This window comes from Callorhinus ursinus, unplaced genomic scaffold (assembly GCF_003265705.2).
Source record: "Callorhinus ursinus isolate GAN/ISIS: 27379988/994484 unplaced genomic scaffold, GSC_fseal_2.0 scaffold26, whole genome shotgun sequence".
Taxonomy (NCBI): Eukaryota; Metazoa; Chordata; class Mammalia; order Carnivora; family Otariidae; genus Callorhinus; species Callorhinus ursinus.
In genome coordinates, this window is record NW_027397088.1 from 18922741 (window position 1) to 18942177 (window position 19437).

General features: G+C 40.7%; 1 long non-coding RNA gene across 1 annotated transcript in view; it reads right to left on the bottom strand.

Moving 5' to 3' along the window:
* The window catches only part of LOC141370138 (uncharacterized), a 157335-nt gene that overhangs the window by 125945 nt on the left and 11953 nt on the right, over nt 1–19437 (bottom strand). Inside the window, exon 3 of the long non-coding RNA XR_012373907.1 lies at nt 4120–4264. This is a non-coding gene — a long non-coding RNA (uncharacterized lncRNA). The remainder of the gene's footprint in view (nt 1–4119; nt 4265–19437) is intronic.

The following is a 19437-nucleotide window of genomic DNA, read 5'->3' on the forward strand; positions in this document are numbered from 1 at the left end:
CATGTGTGCTCGTGTGTGTATGTGTGTGTGTGAGAGATACAGCATTCTTTATCTCGTCCTTTCATATTAAAAATAAGTCAATTTATACATGGGACAAACTAAAAACTGGAAAAGACACATACTAAAATATTTGCTGTGGCTAATCTATGCCTTTGGCTACCTCCAGTTGTCTTTAAATTATTATATTCCCCAAATATATCAGTTTCTCAGAGCACTGTATTTAAATGATAAATCTTTTTGAAATGGAGTATCCAGATTGAAGAAAATAGTACTTTGAGATGATTGTACTTGAATAACATTCTGTGCAAACTCCCAACATACTGATTTACAAAGAGATCTGAGAAAGCATTCCAGAATATTGCTCAAGAGCAGGAGATGTAGAGGAACAGAGTTACGCTACTACACTCAACAGCACTGTCCTGGGTGACTTTCATTGTCTGTTTGAAAGTTTCCTACTGGTAAGGTACGATGTCACACATGAATGTCTAAGAGAAAAGGTTTATGCTTCTTCAGGTTTAGAAACACACAATTGATGCTTGTATGCATTCTCCTTATTTTTACTTTTTAAATTCTTTTCCTTAAAAAAATGCCTTCTGGGGCGCCTGGGTGGCTCAGTCATTAAGCGTCTGCCTTCGGCTCAGGTCATGATCCCAGGGTTCTGGGATCGAGCCCCGCATCGGGCTCCCTGCCCAACGGGAAGCCTGTTTCTCCCTCTCCCACTCCCCCTGCTTGTGCTCTCTCTCGCGCGCGCTGTGTCTCTCTCTGTCAAATAAATAAATAAAATCTTTTAAAAAAAATTTTAAAAAATGCCTTCTGGGGGCGCCTGGGTGGCTCAGTCGGTTAATTGTCAGACTCTTGATTTCAGCTCAGGTCATGATATCAGGGTTGTGAGATCAAGCCCCACATTGGGCTCCATGCTCAGTGGGGAGTCTGCTTAAGCTTCTCTCTCTCCCTCTCCCTCTGCCCCCCCAGCTTGTGTTCATGTGCTCTCTCTCTCTTAAAAAAAAAAACAAAAAAGTGTCTTCTGTAGTAGATATATGCTCAGAGATGTGATATGTTTGAAAGTAATTTGAAGCTAAATACTTAGCTCTGAAACGGTGGAAGAAGAAGGAACCTATAAGAGCAAATTAGAGTAGATAAATTTCTTAGAGGAATAATTGATAATTAGATCATACTGCTTATCCAAATACCAAAGAGTGGGAAAGAAATGGCGTAGGAAAAGGGGTTCATTCAAGAAATGTCGAATGATCACTATGTGCCAGGTAGTGTGATGGGTGCTGGGGACACGTATGTTCTGTTAGAACTTCCCATCAGGTTTACCATTCAACAACTCATTCCACACACATACGTGGTTGATGTTAATTTCCAAGGTAAAGTGTTAAAAATGAAAATAATGAGTACATTTCAAAATTATTTAAAATATTTATATTGGTTATATCCCAAGAAGAATTTTAAATTTTGTCCTATTTCTAATGAAAAATTTATTGTCAGAGGAGAATCTCTTTACAAGCAGTTGCTGGGGAAAAAGAAAAAAAAACTGGTTTTGGCATATTCTAGAGATCTCTGGCTGAGAGACATTCTCTGCTGATTTACAAAGTGGCAATCTGATTTTCTTTCCCACACCTGGAGGAGTTCAGCAAACAGCAGCTCACAGGTGTCACCCAAGTCTGGCTAAGGCTGGCTCCAGCAAGTCTAGCCAGGATCTGGCATAGCTATTCCCGGTCCTGGAGGGGGCCTGCCTCCCGTGAGCCTGGGCTTGAGTACGTGTATGTGGGTGGTTGAGCCTATGTAACACTCTGGGTTATAACTCTCCACCTTTCTGCATCTAAATAGTAGTCAAACACTTAAAATAACATTAAGACACGTTCCAGTTTGCCCTGCCAGTCAAAGGGATAGCAGGGTGAAAAATTGAAACCCTGCATTTCAGAACCCCAAGGGCTTGCTGATTTGTTAGGTTTAGCGGTTCAGAGGATTAAAATGGCAGAAATATTAAGAAGGAAAAAGAGAGAAGAAAGAGCCAGCATATCCACTGAAGCAAATCTAATGGGCTGCTGGGGCACAAGAAGAAAAGGTTCTACTACCTGAGCAAATCTTATTTATTATTCTTGCTTCACAATTAAAAATTTTTTAAAAACTAATAATAATTTCCTAGACATTTGTCTTTTTTTGCTATGCTAGTCACATTCCCCAAATCCTTTATCAACGCTGCTCTGCATATGAATGGGCTGTAATTGAACTGTCACATTCATGAAGGTCAGTAACCTTTCATTAGTAAGAATGTGTCTTTCTTAATAAATTATAAAGTCTCTGAGGATTTGAAAGCAGATTCAAAAAAAATTCTCTCTTCTATACCTTGAAAAACAAAATACAGATTTTTCTGTTATTCTGTGTATGGGGTAGGAGAGAATGATTGCTTGTGTTTCTGTTTAATTTGCTTTGTGTAGGTTTCTCTTTCTTTCTTTCTTTCTTTCTTTCTTCTTTCCTTCTTTCTTCCTTTCTTTCTTTTCTTTGTTTTTTGAGCAAGGAGTAGGGAATCCTCTCTATACCCCACCAACCTTGGCTCTTTTGTTGATTTTGTTGTTTTATCAGCAGCACTATGCAAAACTGTCTAGTGTGAGCTTTTCCTGAGTGCTTAAAAGCAAAAACGGAAAACTTGAACTCCTTCTCTAAAAAAAATTACAGCTAGTTATTCTGTCTGCTTCATTAAAAAACAGTAATTATGGATGTTTTTCTTTCTCCTTAGAGCACACTTCAGGGTTTGCTATGGAAAAGACCAAAGTCATTATATGCAAATGAAGACCCACCTGAGTTATGCATATTCTGCTAATCCCACCCAATGATTTAACTGGTAATTAACTCAGATAAGCACTCAGCCATCCCACCTTTGTGTTCAAGATGGCTGACCCCAGAGCATTTCCCAACCTGCCGGAGATGTCTGTTTGTGGCTTCCATGTAATTGGACTTGAGACCCCTCTGGGGATTTTCAACCAAAGCTGCAGACTTACTCAACCAGGACTCACCCTCAGCGGCCCTTTAGTCCAACCAATCTTTGGTCAAAAACTATAAGTTATGCATGCCTTTTCATGTGCACCAGTGTTTTAGATGAGGAACCTGGGAGATATCCGACAATTTGGGACATAGTGTGTTTATTCAGCTTTATCAACTTTAAATTGGATTAAAAAGATTCCTCTGGCATTGCTGATGGTGAAAAGCCTTTAAGCCACTTAACATGAAATCTGAAAGACAAGGGGGCAAAGACGAAATGAGGAGACAGGAAGAACTCCATACACTATTGTTTCTGCCACTTTGACAGCCTGTGTGCTTATCTGATACACTGAGAGCTTCAATTCCTTATGAACTTGCTTCCCACTCAAATATGTGGACAAGTATCAATGCAAAACATATAATCTGCGGATGGAAATTTCGAACTTCTCATAAAAGAGACACAGGAAAATAGAAAGACTTTAGCCTGAGCTTTCAAAAGAATGTCATCATCATTTGTAGTCCTTTGCAGTGGCATGGTGGGTGTATCAAAAACACTTCTTATCAGAAAAAGGAATATTTTCCTACAGTATTAGTTAGGTTCCAACTACAAAAACAAGACCTAGGCCAGGTAATTCCACAGGGGGAATGTAACAGTGGTGTTTTCGATGCCACTAGAAGAGCTGAAGGAGCAACGGGGAGGAAGGAAGGTGAGCAGCCACTACAGAAACTTCTTACCACCCTTAGGGCTAGGGTAGAGGGACAGGAGAGGAGATGGCATCACTGGGGCCTCCGTGCTGATGGCAGGTGCCAACACGTGTGCACCAGGAGGTCACAGATGAGATCCACGGGTGCTCTTCTAAAACATGATTCCCAAGAAATCAATCTCATTATTCAGCCAAGTATGTCAGATTTCGTATCCAAAATAGCTGAACTATTTGGATGGGGAGCTGGAATTGTGGCAGCTGTGCCTGGGAGGAGCTAGGAACTCTAAGGGAGGCAGCGACGAGTGGAAGCTGATGCCACTGATAAGACACAAAAGAGACCTTACAAGGTAGAGAGAAATGGAAATAATCCGGTATCTCCTTCCTTCTGACCCTACAACCTCCCATTAGTACCTTCTGTTTTAGAACTTACCTTGAAGCAAGTTGGCCCAGGAGTCTGGGGAACGTCAGTGCAGGGTTCTGCCCCAGTGGTCCAGGGGAAAGGGCATGCATGGAACACACTGGAGAGGAAAGAGGTGGTTGGCCAGCAGGACGTCTCTCCCATCAGAAGGTACCATCTAGGGCAAACACTATTGTTAGGTTGCGCAAAGAGAATATACAGGCAGGAGAAGAAAAGCACTGAATTACGGCGTTAGAATAGACAACAAGTTATTTCATTCATCATGGTGGTCAACCAAAGTTCCTGAGAGATTTCTCAAAATGTAAAAAAGAAAAAAGCATAGTCCCTGGTGTAAAGTTCACCATGACAGTATCAACACGTAGTTCACAGTTTCCTGGGACCTCCTCGATGGCTCCTGTTGGTTCAGGTGGTGCTTCTTGCAGATGTCGATACATGTGCTTTGGGATATTGAAAACCATGTCTGCACTTATAAAATATGGTTTCGAAGAAATACAACTTTTTTTTTAAACAAGTATGTCAGATTCAACATCCAAATCATTTTTCTCCTTTACTCCTTTGGCCAATTTAAACATTAAAAAAAAAAATCAAACTAAAAATCTTCCTAAGAGTGCACATGAAGGTTAGAATATTCTTAGATAAACATAAGATTCTACTTTGGATTCTTTTTTTATTTTTATTTTTCTTAGAGAGAGCGTGAGCGGGGAGCAGGGGCAGAGGGAGAGGGAGAACCCCAAGCAGGTTGCACACTAGGCATGGAACTCAACACCGGGCTCAATCTCATGGCCCTGAGATCAGGACCTGAGCAGAAATCAAGAGTCAGATGCTTAACTGACTGAACCACCAAGGCAACCCTACTTTGGACTCTTATAGGACTTTATTTTTTAAAGAAATTATTAATCATGGAATTCAGTGTTGTTTCTCTTTGTTTGGGCCAGGAACTTCTTAACCATTATTCTTCACTGGGAACAACCTAACTACTGGGGTTACTTCTCCTTCTACAGACAAGAGAGAGTTTATATGACAGACTAAAGCTAAAGGATCATCTGGTGCCTTTGATGTAAGGTCAGAATTTCTAAGCCCTTGGAGAAGGAAATTACCCACTGTTCACATCCAAATGATCCCTTGGGTTGATGCTGCCCTTGCTCTTCCAGTGGTTTCAAACTGGAATCCTACAATCTCTTGGAAAGTACAAAGTCATGTTTGAAGTGTAAGGGGGAATGAAAGGTGGAGGTGAGGGAGGGGAGGGGTAAGTCTGTGCCCTCCACTCCTACCTCAATCACAGCAGTTTCACTAATTGTGGTATGGACATTGTGGTTGACTTCCTAAATCAGTCATCCCATTTTCTACTAGTCCCTCATTCTGAACTGTTAGAAATTTCTAGTTTCTGATTAGCCCTCAAGCCAATCACATAATCTCGAAGTCCTTTTTACTGATTGGTTCACAGACTTAGGCACAACCCAATCAGTGGATGCCATTCCCCTGTAGGCATGTCATTGAGACCAAAGGGAAGGAACTTAATTCCATGTTAGGAGAGAAATTCTTTCTCCTACCAGGTGTGAACAAGGAAGAATTGGAGCCAGGGTGTGCTTGTAACCATCTCATGACCACTGCAGAATCACCACTGGAATCAAATAACACTGGAATTGGTAGCATAGAAAGAAAGAAAGAACTAGGTCCTTTATGAAATTATTGAACAACTGATTCAACCACCCCTAAAGCTCACTCTTACATCTGGCAGTCTTCACACATAAGTGATGATTTCCCTGTCCTTTAAATCCATTCATCGAATTGGATTTTCAGTCACCTGCAGCAGCAACCATAACTAGTAGTATTCCACCTTTTAAAAGATTGAAAAGTACTGCCCTGGAGAAACTTCTAAAAAACTTCATACTTTAGATAGTTTTGTTTTCCATTGTCCATCCTCTATTGTCCTTTCCTGCCTTGTGATATCTTGGCGCCTTCCCTTCAGCCCAGCATCATCCTCATTCCCTGCCGAGCTGCCTAGGATCTTGCTAGAGGGTCTTCCCTGGACCTCAGCCTTCACTCAACATTTAGTTACCCTGCGTTGCACTCACCAAGTCAGTTGACTGGCATCATTGATGAATTTGTTCATGCCAGTAATGGCAATGGAAACTTTACTTTGGGACCATGGTGCCTTGAGTATAACCGAAAATTTATAAGTGTTTGCTGACTCAATAAAAGAATTAGTGAAATAAATATGTGATACCATCTATAGAGTGTTTATGGTTGATGAGAGAACTTTTAAAATATTACATCATAACCTCAACAAATGAACCTATGATAGAATCTCAGACCCAGTGGCCAGCCAAGGGACATTTTTGCAAAGAGGCACCTTCTCAGAGCTATTTCAATCACAGCATTTATATAACCATGTACTTCACTTACCACTAAACCAACCTAGGTGGCAAAAGTATTCATAAAAAAAAAAAAAAGGCCTGACTGCTGGAGACAGGTGTTGGGGAACCCACTCTTCATGTTAGCATGAACACCGTCCAACATTCAAAGAGCTGCTCACGCATCTCTGCTGGGGCCTGGCAGCCGGCCTTTCCAACCCCCTTCCCATTCTGTGCTGCCTCATGTTTACACAGCAAAAACGAAACTGTTGCCAGTGTTAATACAGCATAATTTATAAGCTGAGAAGAGAACTCAGCATGCATTCCCTTTTCAAGTGAAACAGACTGTTATTTTCGGAACCAACTGAAGGGTGGAGACATTTCTTGGAAACCAAAGGAACTGCTGATTCTCCAGATCCTTTCTGCTTCATAGGACTCACCTCTCATGAGGCAGGAAGGACCGACTCACAGAAAAGCTCGGTCTGACAAACCTGTTTCCTGAATTATAGAAGGCAGATTCATCTGATGAGGCCATTCCTTCTAGGCTCCGAAAAGTCACTTAATCCCTAGTCCAGAAAGAGGAGCCAGGGACTTGAGATCCGACACATTGCTTATTTAGAGGGGGCCCATAGCACAGAGCCTATTTCTCACCCATTAGCTCTGATTTCTGGGATAGTGCAAAGCCAAACCCCATCTCTAAAGCGGGACATGGGGCACAAAATCCTAATCCCCAAATAAATGTGTTTGGATTCTGTAATAGACACCATATGTATCTGTATCATATCCATCGCCCTTTGCTTCTAATGTACCAACTGAGGGTTTTGACTGAAAACGCTCACACACACACACACACACACACATACACACACACTTCAAAATTCCTGGACCGGTCTTAAGGAAAGAAAGCAAGAGGTAAGATCTCCTGGGGTAGCTGTGTCAAATCTATCTTGCTGGCCCCATCCCAAATTCTGTAGTTCACCTCTCCAAAATTGGGTTTCTGTATCTCCTCTAGGCCCCCCAGTGATTTTATCCTTTTATTCAGTTTCCTAATTACTGAGTTTATTATACTTCTTTAAGGCATCTGCCCTCCCAGACCTTCCCTCTGAGCCTTCCATGGCTCTTCTTTTGCCTGATTACTGGCTTCTCTAGATTGTGGACTTGAAGTGGGCTTTGTACAGTGATAGCTACCTTTCTGCCATACCTTGAAATTTTAGACTTACTGTTAAGCTCACATTTCTATTTGCCTGCCCTTGCAATCTTGTGCTGCCATGTTTAGATGCTCAGCTTTGGCCTAGCCCCAGACTATCTATCTGCATGATGACTAAAAACCAGATATAATAGAATATTGAGCCCTAGATCCCCCTTGAGACATGATGCCCAGGATCAGAATGGGTCAATTATGCTGATTATCCTACTAATCTCCACCATTAGGATAAAGAGCCATAGTATCCAATGTAGTGTAAGGATAGGACTCTCAGGAATAAAGCTGGAGGGCCCCTAATGTCCGAGAAGAGCATGGTAATGACCCACATCACATTCCACTGTGATGGCTTCAACCTTCACAGCTGGATACATATCACCTCTATGATGAACTTGGCCTTAGACACTAAGATCCAAACTGGTGCTAGAAAAGCATGGTCTTGGGACCTCATGGCAGCTGCTTAGTGCTATTTTGAGTTCCTTAATGTCTGGGTGACTGCCTTACACACGTTTCCCTCACCCCCCATGTTTTCATTGCTAAACCACTCATATCTTTAATATAAAATATGGTATGCATTGTATCTCATATAGTCCCATTAAAGTTTAACAATTCTGGAGATACAAGCTTCCGATCTATTCCTAGTCCATCAGTACCTTATTGGAAATTGTTGATTCAATAATTATTTACTGTTATTATTTTCCAGTGTAATTCCTGGATGGGAAGAATGGGACCTGGAACCGATAAACTTTTACTGCAGAAGAGAAATAAGTAATGAAGAAACACATTTCTCTGAGCTTTCTTTTGGTGGAGAGGGTAAGGCGGAAGCTTACATGGAATGAGGGCCTGGGGTTGTGCCTCTGGGATTCAGCTATAGCATTGCCAGGGCATAAAATAGTCCCAAACAGATAAAGGTCAAGATAGAGACCGACCTCCCAACTCTTTAGAGGGAATTGACTACCCCCCCCACCATATTCTCTATATTTGCCAAATACCCGGCTCTTCTCAACCTTTCTCCTCCTAGAAGATCTGTCAACCAAACCAGCATAAGCATGAAGACGTCTGCCACATTCATCTTAAAATGAACCCCAGAAGTCAAAAAATGTTGCAGTTAGTTAGAGAAACCTGTATAAAACTATTTTGATTTCCCGAGACACACCAGGTGGAACGAAGGCACCTTCCCCCGCCCCCCTGAGCTTTTCTAGAAGAGGCATAGGGACAGAAAGACTGACAATGTCAGTTCAAAGCACATGGGAAACAAAACCACTCGAGGTACTTCATGGCTTAGTTAAGCAAAACTTGTTGAAATAAATAAATTTTAAAAAGCAAACCAGAAAGACATCGAGGTCCATGATGTTTGTAAATAATTCAGTTCATATTCTCCCGATCCCTCCCTCTTGCTTCTCCCAGACTGTTATGTTGGGTCTGCCCCTCCACAAGCAGGGGCCTCCTGAGAGCTCATGGGAAGATGAGTTTTCCTCGTTTGTCTGCCAGCCACATGGGTTTTTCCTGGGCACACCGGTTAGGAGTCACTTCATGACCTCAGTGTCCCACAGACTCACTGTCTTGTTTGTTTGAAAGCCATATGGTGGCAAGAGTCCTCAGGCCCTTGTCTAAATTGCTGGCTACCTAGGTAGGTGTCCTTTAAAGTAACACCTCCGGTCTGTGGTGGTGGAATTGAAAAATAAAAGGAGGGGGTTTATTTTATTTTATTTACTTATTTATTTTTAACATTCCAGCTGACAGGCTTCAGCAAGACTTTCTCATCTGCTAAATGAAACAAATTTGAACAGAACATTTTTCTTTTTGGTTCCCACAAAACCACCCAACACAAACACCGTAGATAAAACTTTAAAATGCCAGGCTTCATCTTACAAGTATTATAGGCTAATCCTATTCCATTATTAATTAAACTGTGGGGGCAAAGATCAGAGGAACACTGTCCATTACCTTATAATAGGCAAGTCTGTGTTCCAGCTGATATGTTATTTTTCCTTCAGAAAAGCCAAACTTAAATTTTTGTATTATCTTTTCAGATGGTTTTTAAAGATGTCTATGTGGCCTTTATAAAGATTTAAGTGAGTATTTTAATAGAAGGATGTTTCTAACTCTTAAAAATTATAAATAACATCAAGTACAAAAGCAATACACCCTTACATGATAACAGGATTCTGCCGTGTCCAGAATCGTTACCAGCCGTTAACACTCCAAAACATATAACTAGGAACCATTTTGCTTCCTCACTGGTTTGAGTCTGGGCACATTAACAGGCCGACAATACTAGCTAGGGGCCCTCAGATAGATCATGAGGTCCTGGGAAGTATTCAACAAATCAGAGAAAATCCCTGTTGAGGTATCTTACACTCTAGCTGCCCCAGGGCTCAGTTCCTTTGCATATAAGTGAGAGATGTCCTAACTCTTGAAAGCTTTACAAGATTTAATTAGTGGACGTTCAAAAATATATGGATACTCATATTAGAATAAGCTCCCTGCAGGGACAGAGGCAGACCTGCCTTTTGTTCAGAAACAGGAAAAGGAAAAGCTTCTCCATGTGTGACTAATTTATTGGAACTAGGTAATGATGTCTTATCATTCCTGCTCTTTGAAAATACCTCAGGAGGCATTTGGTTGTCAAACAGTTCTAGACATTGTTGACTCCCCAGGTTTTCAGCACCGCTAACATCCATGTAAACATTTATGAGTCCATGACGACACCAGGTTCAGAAATAGTCATAACCCTCTTTCTCCCCATCTTAGAGACTGAGCCACATATTTGCATGACCTTCCCGCCAATGTCTTTTTGGTGTCTAAGACAAAAAGGCATGGGAGCCTAAGGGAGACTAGAGAGAAATAACAAAACGTCATGCGTATTTCCCTACGGAATTTCCTACAGGGAAAAATCAAGCTATAACGGCATCTATTGAGACAGTTGGGGGAAACAGCACAGATTATTTTTTTATCAGATAATCATGTTGCATAAATTTTAAATGCCCTGATACTGGATCGTGGTTATGCAGGGGAATGCCCTTGTTGTCAGGTGGATGCCGAAGTGTTAATAGATAAAGGGTCACAATGAGTGCAAATAATTTCAAATGGTTTAATACAAAAAATGTAAAGATGGTTGATAGACAGATGTAAAGCAAAATGTGAACAATTGGTGATTCTAGGTGAAGGTAAAGACATATAGCTGCTCTTCACACTTTTCTTGAAAATTTCTCTGTAGGTCTGAGTGTTTTAAAATAAAAAGTTAGGGGAAGAGCACCAATCCGGAATGGGGGACGAAGTAGGAGGGATACAGATGAAAAAATACTGGTCATATGTCGATGACTGATTCCACGAGCAGAGCAGTTCATGGGAAGTTCCTCAGACGAGTCTTTCCACTTCTGTGGGTTTCAGAAGTCTCTGTAATAAGAGTGGTTTTTGTTTTTATTTTTTATAGAGCAGGAATATTCCCTCTTCCCCCATCTTTTTAATTTTCCTCCATGCTCTGTTTGGATCAAAGCCCCCTCCCGCTTTACAGAGCCAGAAAACCAACCACAAGTATAGCCCCATTTTCGTGACAGGACAGTACACTCTCGAGTAAGGTGAGACATAGGTTGACCCCAGCTAAAGGACTGACCTGATAAGCCTCTCTTCGTTCCGCTTATTAATGTCCACAAAACAAATCGTGTTCGCAGGACATTGGCTTCATTTGAGGCTAAGCACTGCAAGGAGGGGACAGCCATGTGAGAACAGCACAATGTAAGAGAAAAGTCTTTGTGGAAATAACCCAACTGTCCTGGGTGGATGAATGGACAAAATGTGGTCCATCCAGACAATGGAATATTGTTCAAAAGGAAGGACATTCTGACACATGTTACAACATGGATGAACCCTGACAACATGCTGAGTGAAATAAGCCAGTCATGAAAGGAGGAATACTGTGTGGATCTTCTCATATGAGGTACTTACAGCCATTAAATTCACTGAGACGGAAAGTAGAATGGCGGGTGCCAAGGTCTGGGGAGAAGGGGGAACGCGGAGTTAGTGTTTAACGGAAATAGAGCCTCAGTCGGGGAAGATGAAAAGAGATCCGGAGACAGATGGTGGTGGATGGTTGCACAGCAAAGAGAATGTACTTAATGCCACCTCACTGTACCCTTAAAAATGGTTGAAATGGCAAAAAAAAAATTATGTTGTGTGTATTTTATCAGAATAGGAAGGAAGGGAGGAAGGAAGGGAGGAAGGAAGGGAGGAAGGGAGGGAGGGAGGGAGGAGGGAAGGAAGGAAGGAAGGAAGGAAGGAAGGAAGGAAGGAAGGAAGGAAGGAAGGTGCATCAGCCTCTGTCCTTAAAGATCTCTGAAATGTTAAAGCCTTCTTGCTTCGATGCTTGCAATAGCCCCGAGTAAAAATGTGTTCCCATGGCTGTGTAAATTGCAGCTACTGGTAGGAATTCCCACATTAATACAGACCCAAACCTGGGTGCCCGGAGGACAGGAGCTTCCAGATCACAGAAGGCTGCCCTGTGGGGAGACCCTGCTAGGTGGCCCCAGGAAATCCTAGATGGCCAGAAGTGAGCTGGGGTGAGGGGTGGGGGTGAAGATTTCCTGGTAGCGCTCTTGTAAGACCTTGTTAGTGCTTGTAATCAACAGGGCTAGGATGAAAGAAGTCAGGCTTCAGAACAGAAACATTGTGCTTTAAATTAAATCAGCTCCCCGCTGTGAGCCACTTACGCCCTTCCTCCCCACAGCCAGGGACACAATTCTGAGGCTTCTCTGTGCCCTGAGCAGCATGAGTGACCTTCAGTCTTTCCACTTAAAATCCATTCAAGATGATCACCCTGGCTTAAATAAGACTCTCCATCCCAGCCTCCCTGCCTCTCCTCGTCTTTCCAGTGGCCTGACTGTCATACTTCTTTGTGTCTGCCCCTGTCTCTCTGCCTGTCTCTCTGTGTGTGTGTGTGTGTGTGTGTGTGTGTGTGTCTCGCACACACACACACCGACATTGATTTCTTTTCTGATCTGTGTGTCAGAGTTGCTAGACCCACCTCCCAGTGCATCACCCTTCTACCTGGCTCAGAACTGACAGTGGGATTTTTCACCTCCTCGCCCTCCTTTCTCCTCTCTGAAGAACAAGGAACCAGATGGCCATCCCCCAGTCTCCCAGCGTGAGTTTGACTGACAGGAGCCTTTGATGAACCTCAGAAGAATGAAGTCATCTCTAGGTCCCCGCTGCCGCCTGGCCTTTAACACCCCACACAGACCACCATTATCTGCTGAATAGGAGACAAAGGAAATTAGCCCTGCTTCCCTATCTTCCCCATTATTTCCAGGCTGATTTAAACAAGGAAGCAATGAGATGCCCTTCACTTTCCTCCAAAAGGTACAAATGTCAGCTGTTAAAAAATGCAAACAAGAGGCTTTCCTATGTTAATGGCTGGGTTTCTTTGTTAAGGCTGAGGAGTGGAAAGCACATTTTATTCTCTGCCTTTGAGAAAAGACTTAACAAGCTTCTAAACAACTTCCCTAACTACCCACACCTTAGACCGGCTGGCGGGTATTCTTAAACCTTTGGGTTTCAGCTGGAAAAGAAAGATGGAAGGGAAGCTTCATTTCCAGTCTTTAACAGCAGATGATCACAGAACCTGGAGGGATGAGTGAAAGGTTTGCTATCATTTTAACCCTAAAATTGAAAAGGAAGAAAAGATCCTCTCCCCTTTGCCCAAAATAATTTTTTTCCCCAGAGACTAAATGTTTAAGTGACAGCAGAGCTAAAAACAAACATGAGGCATAGGTACCAAGGTGCCCTCTTAGATATGACATCGGAGATTGTTGCTGATTGTCTTTTGCCATGTTGTGAAGGGCGGAAGTGTGTGTGTATGTGTGTTTACTGTTACTTGTTGCTATGGGTTAGTACCCCAGGGTTAGCTGGAAAATAGAAAATTATGGCAGAAAGGTCCATTATTGGGAAGGAATTTGTTTCACAGTTCCACAGTTTCTGAGTATTGGGGGTTGTAGTAAATTTTCTTTGGATGAGTCTACACTTCTAAGAAGGCAACGCTCTTGTCATCATCTGGGCTACCCTACTTTAAAATTGTGGGTTCTACAAAAGAGCCAGGGGATTGCAATAAAAAAGCAGCTCTCAGATCACGATAATCTAGATAAATTAATGACTCAATCAATAGACACTTGTTAGGCATCTGAGCCAGACACCACAGCAGGTCATTCAGGAGATACCACTTTGCAGACGTAGTCCCCATAAGGAGTTCACAGTCAGGACACAGGAGCGAGACTAGACTTCATTCCTAAAAGACGGATAGGATCTAGATAAGTAAATCCAGGAGAGGAGGAAACAAAAGCCTGGGGAAGAAAGAACTGTGTTGAGAGATTTCTTCAGAATGGGAAGCACTTTTATGAGTGAGGTGAAAAGAAAGTAAGACTCAAATTGTTGGGGTCTGGATGAGGAACTCACACTTCCTTCCCGCATTCGTGGGCTGGGGCCACCATAACAAAACACCACAGACTGGGCAGCTTAAACAATAGAAGCGTATTTCTCACTGTAATAGAGGCTGGAAGACCAAGAGCAAGGTGTTGACACCTTTTTGGCAGGTTTGGTTTCTGCTGAAGATTCTCTCTTTGGCCTGCAGGCTGTCTGTCACCTGCATGATGTAGCCTCCCAGGACCTTTCCTGGATGTGTGACCATGTCTGTCTCTTTCTCTTCTTGTAAGAACATTACTGATACTAGATTAGGACCCTACTCTTATGTCCTCATTTAGCCTTAATGACCTCCTTAAAGTCCCCATCTCCAGACACAGTCACACTGGGGCTTAGGGCTTCAATGATGAATTCTGAGGGGATGCGATTGTCCCTGACACTTCCTTAGATAATGAGAAGGCAAGGGAGCGATTGGAGAGGGGGCCGACAGGATGGAAGGTTGCCTTGGAAGCGCAAGGGATCCGTGAAGAGAGAGGCCAGCTAAGAGACGAATCGGGAGGTTCTAAAATAGGCAACAGGTAAACCAGACAGGGCCTGAGTTTGACGTTGGCAGCAAAAGAGAACTAGATGCAAAGTGAAAGCATGATGGCAGAATGAATAGGACCCGATGACCGGTTAGATATGGCCTACAAAAGAGAAGATGTCCTCAGATCAGTAGTTCTGAGACCTGGGAAAATGGTTGAAATACAGGATGGGCATGTCAGAGGTACGGTTACCACGAGATAGAGAGGGAAGGTCCTAAGTTCTGCAGTCAGACCTACTACGTTAAAAAATTAAACTTTGTCACCTTTCAGATATGCAGCTGTAGCAACTTACTTAACCTTCCGGGGCCTCGATTTCCTCTTGTGTCAAGCTGGGATGATAGAACCAGCCACAGTGAGTGGCTTCTGTTTTATGGATGAAAGGCTATCACCTCATTCGACTATCAGGGAGAATTCAAAATCACTCTGACAGATTGCAGAAGAACCTTAAGGATGACATATCATTCAAATTTTACTGGGATTCTTTTAGGTGAAAGAGTGTAGAATAAATAAGACCTAGAACAGCCATGTAGACATAGGAGTCACACCAAACCATGAGATAAACATGGCAGCTCTAATATAGTAGCTTGTTTGGGGACTAGTATTCCATTTTCCATCCCCCCCAGATGATGAGACAAGGGAAAAAATGGACTCAAAGCAAAGCAGAAGAAATATAAATGATCTCTGTGAAAGAAATTCTGACAATGTGGTTAAACATATGCTATGGGCTGAATTGTTCCTCTCCCCTCAAAAAAAAAAAAAAAAAAAGTCACATGTTGAAGTCTTAACCCCTCCATACCTCAGAATGGGAATGTATTCAGAGATAGGGTCTTTAGAGAGGTGATTAAGTCAAATGACGCCATTAGGCTGGATTCTAATCCAATAGGACCAGTGGACTTACGAAAAGAGGTGATGAGGACACACAAGGAGACACCAGGAAGGCACATACATAGAAAAAAAAAAAAAAGGCCATATGAAGACAGAGCAGGGAGATGGCCATCCACAAGCCAAAGAGAGAGGCTTCAGAAGAAACCAATCCTGGCTACACCTTGGTCTCAGACCTCTAGCTGCTAGAACTGTGAGGAAATAAATTTCTGTTGTTTAACCCACCAACTCTGTGATATCTTGTCACAGCAGCTGATGGGTTCAGGACATGCCACCCCCCAAAAAAATGGCACTTTGGCATTTGAAATAGTTTAAGCCGAAGGAGTTTGTGAAAATAGCAAAAGCAGAAAGATCACTCTGACCTTCCCTGCTTTTCTTGACTGAAACATGTCATAAAACCCTCATGCGAGAGGTGCCCTCCCTGAACCTGGAGGAAAGGAGCATCCTTATCTCTGAAGACAAAAGGACACTGAGAAGAATCTTTCTAAGTTTCCCCATTTACGACACTTACTTCATGCTCCTTAACCTGTCCAATTTTTCCACAACTGTCCATTCTTCATTAAAAATCAACATAATACTGTTTATTCAAGTCTTCATTTCCTTATGACGGCCCTATATCATGTAAGACTTAAGGTAACTTTGTTGCATTTCTGCTTAATCTGTCTTCGTCCGTTTAATTTTCAGACCCAACCAGGGCAAGGACATCTTTTCCTCCCCTGCAGTTTCTGGCACCCAGACGTAAAACAGTATCAGTTGAAGACACCTTGCTTAGTCCAGAAGCTGCAGTTAAGAGATCCTGGACTTCAGAAAGTAGCAGGCACAACGTAAGAGTTCTTACCATGTCAGTCTCCTGGAGCTCTGTCTATGGGGGCTAGTTGAGTAAAGGTGCTAAGAGTCTTCCTTTCCAAATTCAAATTAGAAGCAGAAGAAAAACATTTGTCTAAAAATTAGGTCTTTGGATTGTGATTATCAATTCCTTCCCTCCCAGGGGCAGTTACTGTTTTTCGGCTTTTCTCTCTTTTTGTGTCCTTGGCTTAGCTTTGTACCCCTCAGGGCATACAAGTGTTGGTTTGTGTGTGTGCAGTTGGCCAGTTATCAGACTGGAGACCCCAAAATATGTCCGCACAGAAGGTGGGTTGCACCCCATTTGCAGTTAATATAGTACCAGCTATTGCCAGTTTTCAAGAAAATTGTCTTAAGTCTTTCTTTTGGCTATCTTTGAGAGTGGTTCTGCATCTTGGCAGGGTAGCATCTTTTGCACCTTCTTTGGGGATGCCTCTTGCATCCCCGGTTAAATACTGACTTTGGTTTCAAGTTACTTGATAGATATAACTTTGGTTTCAATACTTAAATTTTTTAAAAAGACTTTCTGTGGTCAAAAGTTGGCCAAACTGAGGCTGATACTCAGAGCTTGATAAAAACTATTTTTTTTAAAGGTCTTTCTCCTAAGCTAGATGGAACTATGTATTTTGAAGGAAAGAATGTTCTGAAGCCTACGTAGAACAATTTATTAAAACATTCCAAAGACACAGAGCTCTAAATCTAGAACATCTTAGTTGGAGAGCTTCTCTCTGATAACAAGAAGCAAAATTGAAGGTAATTAAGATAATGGGTGGGTGGGCCAGCCCCTTGATATCATTCAGAGATTGACCCAATTCTTGAAGAATTATAAACAATTGGCCTTGTCTTATAAATCAAGTCTTTACAAAACCAGAAACTTGGCCCCTGAAGCAATTCAGAGCCCACCTATCCATCCAATCTCCAAACCTCCCTTATTCATCTCAAAATGCTTACTATAGATACTGTGAAAGATCAGGGCCCTGGAAACAGAACTGTCCTGCACTTAAGAAAAAGAAGGACATTTAAATATTAATAACACTAGATTTCTGACCTGACACATGTCAGGTAACTGACACATGGCTAAAACTTTAAAACAAAAGCTATAAGGCTTTCATTTGCATCCATCCATATGTTTGTTTATCCATCTATACTACATATAGCTATAAATAGATATATAAATAAATGTAGATACTGAAAGTCTCAGTAATATATATATATTTATTTCTATATAGATATGGATATAAATATATATATATATATAACTGAGACTTTTAGTATCTATATACATTTAGTATATATATCTCCAAATTAATTTATAAAATTCCCTAAAATGTTCTACTCAAGTTGGCTTAGATATAAATGAGCACTCATACAAATTATTTTGTTAAAACTCTCAGTAATATAGCAACTATCCCAAATATTAAGTTCACATGATCTAGGATAATCTTTGGCAAATAAAGCTACTTTTTAAATTGTTCATAAGATAAAAACAGGCATGTCTTCAGAGTTGTCAGCATTAAATATAATGCAAACATATAATTTTTTTTCTGCCTAGGTTTACTATTCAAACAAGCCTATGTTATCTTTGCTAGATGTTTAAGATTATAAAACAATAAATCCAACTCAAGAATAAAGTGTACAATAAAAATGAATTGCTTGATGCATGTCAAGCATAGCAGTTAAAAAAAAAGAAGAGGGAAGAACCATATGTTTAACTTTTTAGGTTCTCTGCTTCAATGACATTTTAATACTTTGCTGCTTTGTCAATGAGAAAAGTAAGAAGATGGCTAACTTTGTTTTGTCTCACGAAATTTTCGTAAGCAATTCAAATATAGTTGCCTAAAACAAGTAAATCAAATGGATGTAAGTGGAATAAAAGTTTATAAATGAACTTTTCAACAAAATTATGTTTTATAATGTCTACTTAAAAACTTTCAAAACTCTTTTTGGTAACTTTAAACCTTAAAGCTATACAAAGTTAGGCTAAAAGATTAAGATTCATTGGATGTAGAGATTATTTCTAAATAAAATAAAACATTAAAATATTAATGACAACATAAGTTTGTTTATCTACCTTTGGCATTTTGTTTTTATATAGTATAGAGAAACTATATATATTTGGGTCAGTTAATGAAGATGATAAATTGTACTATGAAAAAGACATATGCCTCTGGAAATTATGAAGTGATGTATTAACAGATTTGCTACAGGATGATGGTATATGTCAGTTCAAAATTTCTTACTTCCTACTTTTCAGTGAAAAGAAAGATTACTGATTAAAAATTCTAATTAATATATATAAATGAAACTAATAAGAATAATAAGGGTAAGAAAAACCCCTCTGTATGCAAGGAAAAGAGGATGTGTTTTAGCAGGTAAAGTAGAATGACTGGTTGTTCCAGAATAAGAAAGAAAAAAAGTACAAGACAAAAACTGAATGGATTAAAAAAAAAAAAATTGTAGGCAGTTGCAAAAAGGGAATTTTATGTGTGGTTAAGCTGCTAAGATTGAATAGATTTGTTTATAAATTCTTTTCTTTTTTTTAAACGGACCTAAATATCAAAGTACATTGGTGCAAAACTAGAATTTGGTTTCTCTCTCTGCTAAAACAACAAACTTTTTTTAGATTATTGAGCTGTTCTTAATGAGAAATTGCAAAAAAATCCCACAAATATGTTTTTTTTAACCTTTTAAGTAATTTCTCTGAGAAACCAAGATTTTGTGTCTTAAAATATTTTCCTATCCTTTGTGTTGTCTTTATCAGGTCTTTGGTTGGTTAAAAAAAAACCCAAACCTTCTCAGCATTGAAGAGCTAAGGTGTTTTTTTTTTTTCTTTTTTAACATTCATACAATACAACCATCTATATTTATCTTTGGAATATTTTATTGCCACTTCAGTTAAATAGATAATTAAATCTCATTTTATTTTTTTTTAATTTTTTTTATTGTTATGTTAATCACCATATATTACATCATTAGTTTTTGGTGCAGTGTTCCATGATTCATTGTTTGTTCATAACACCCAGTGCTCCATGCAGAACGTGCCCTCCTCAATACC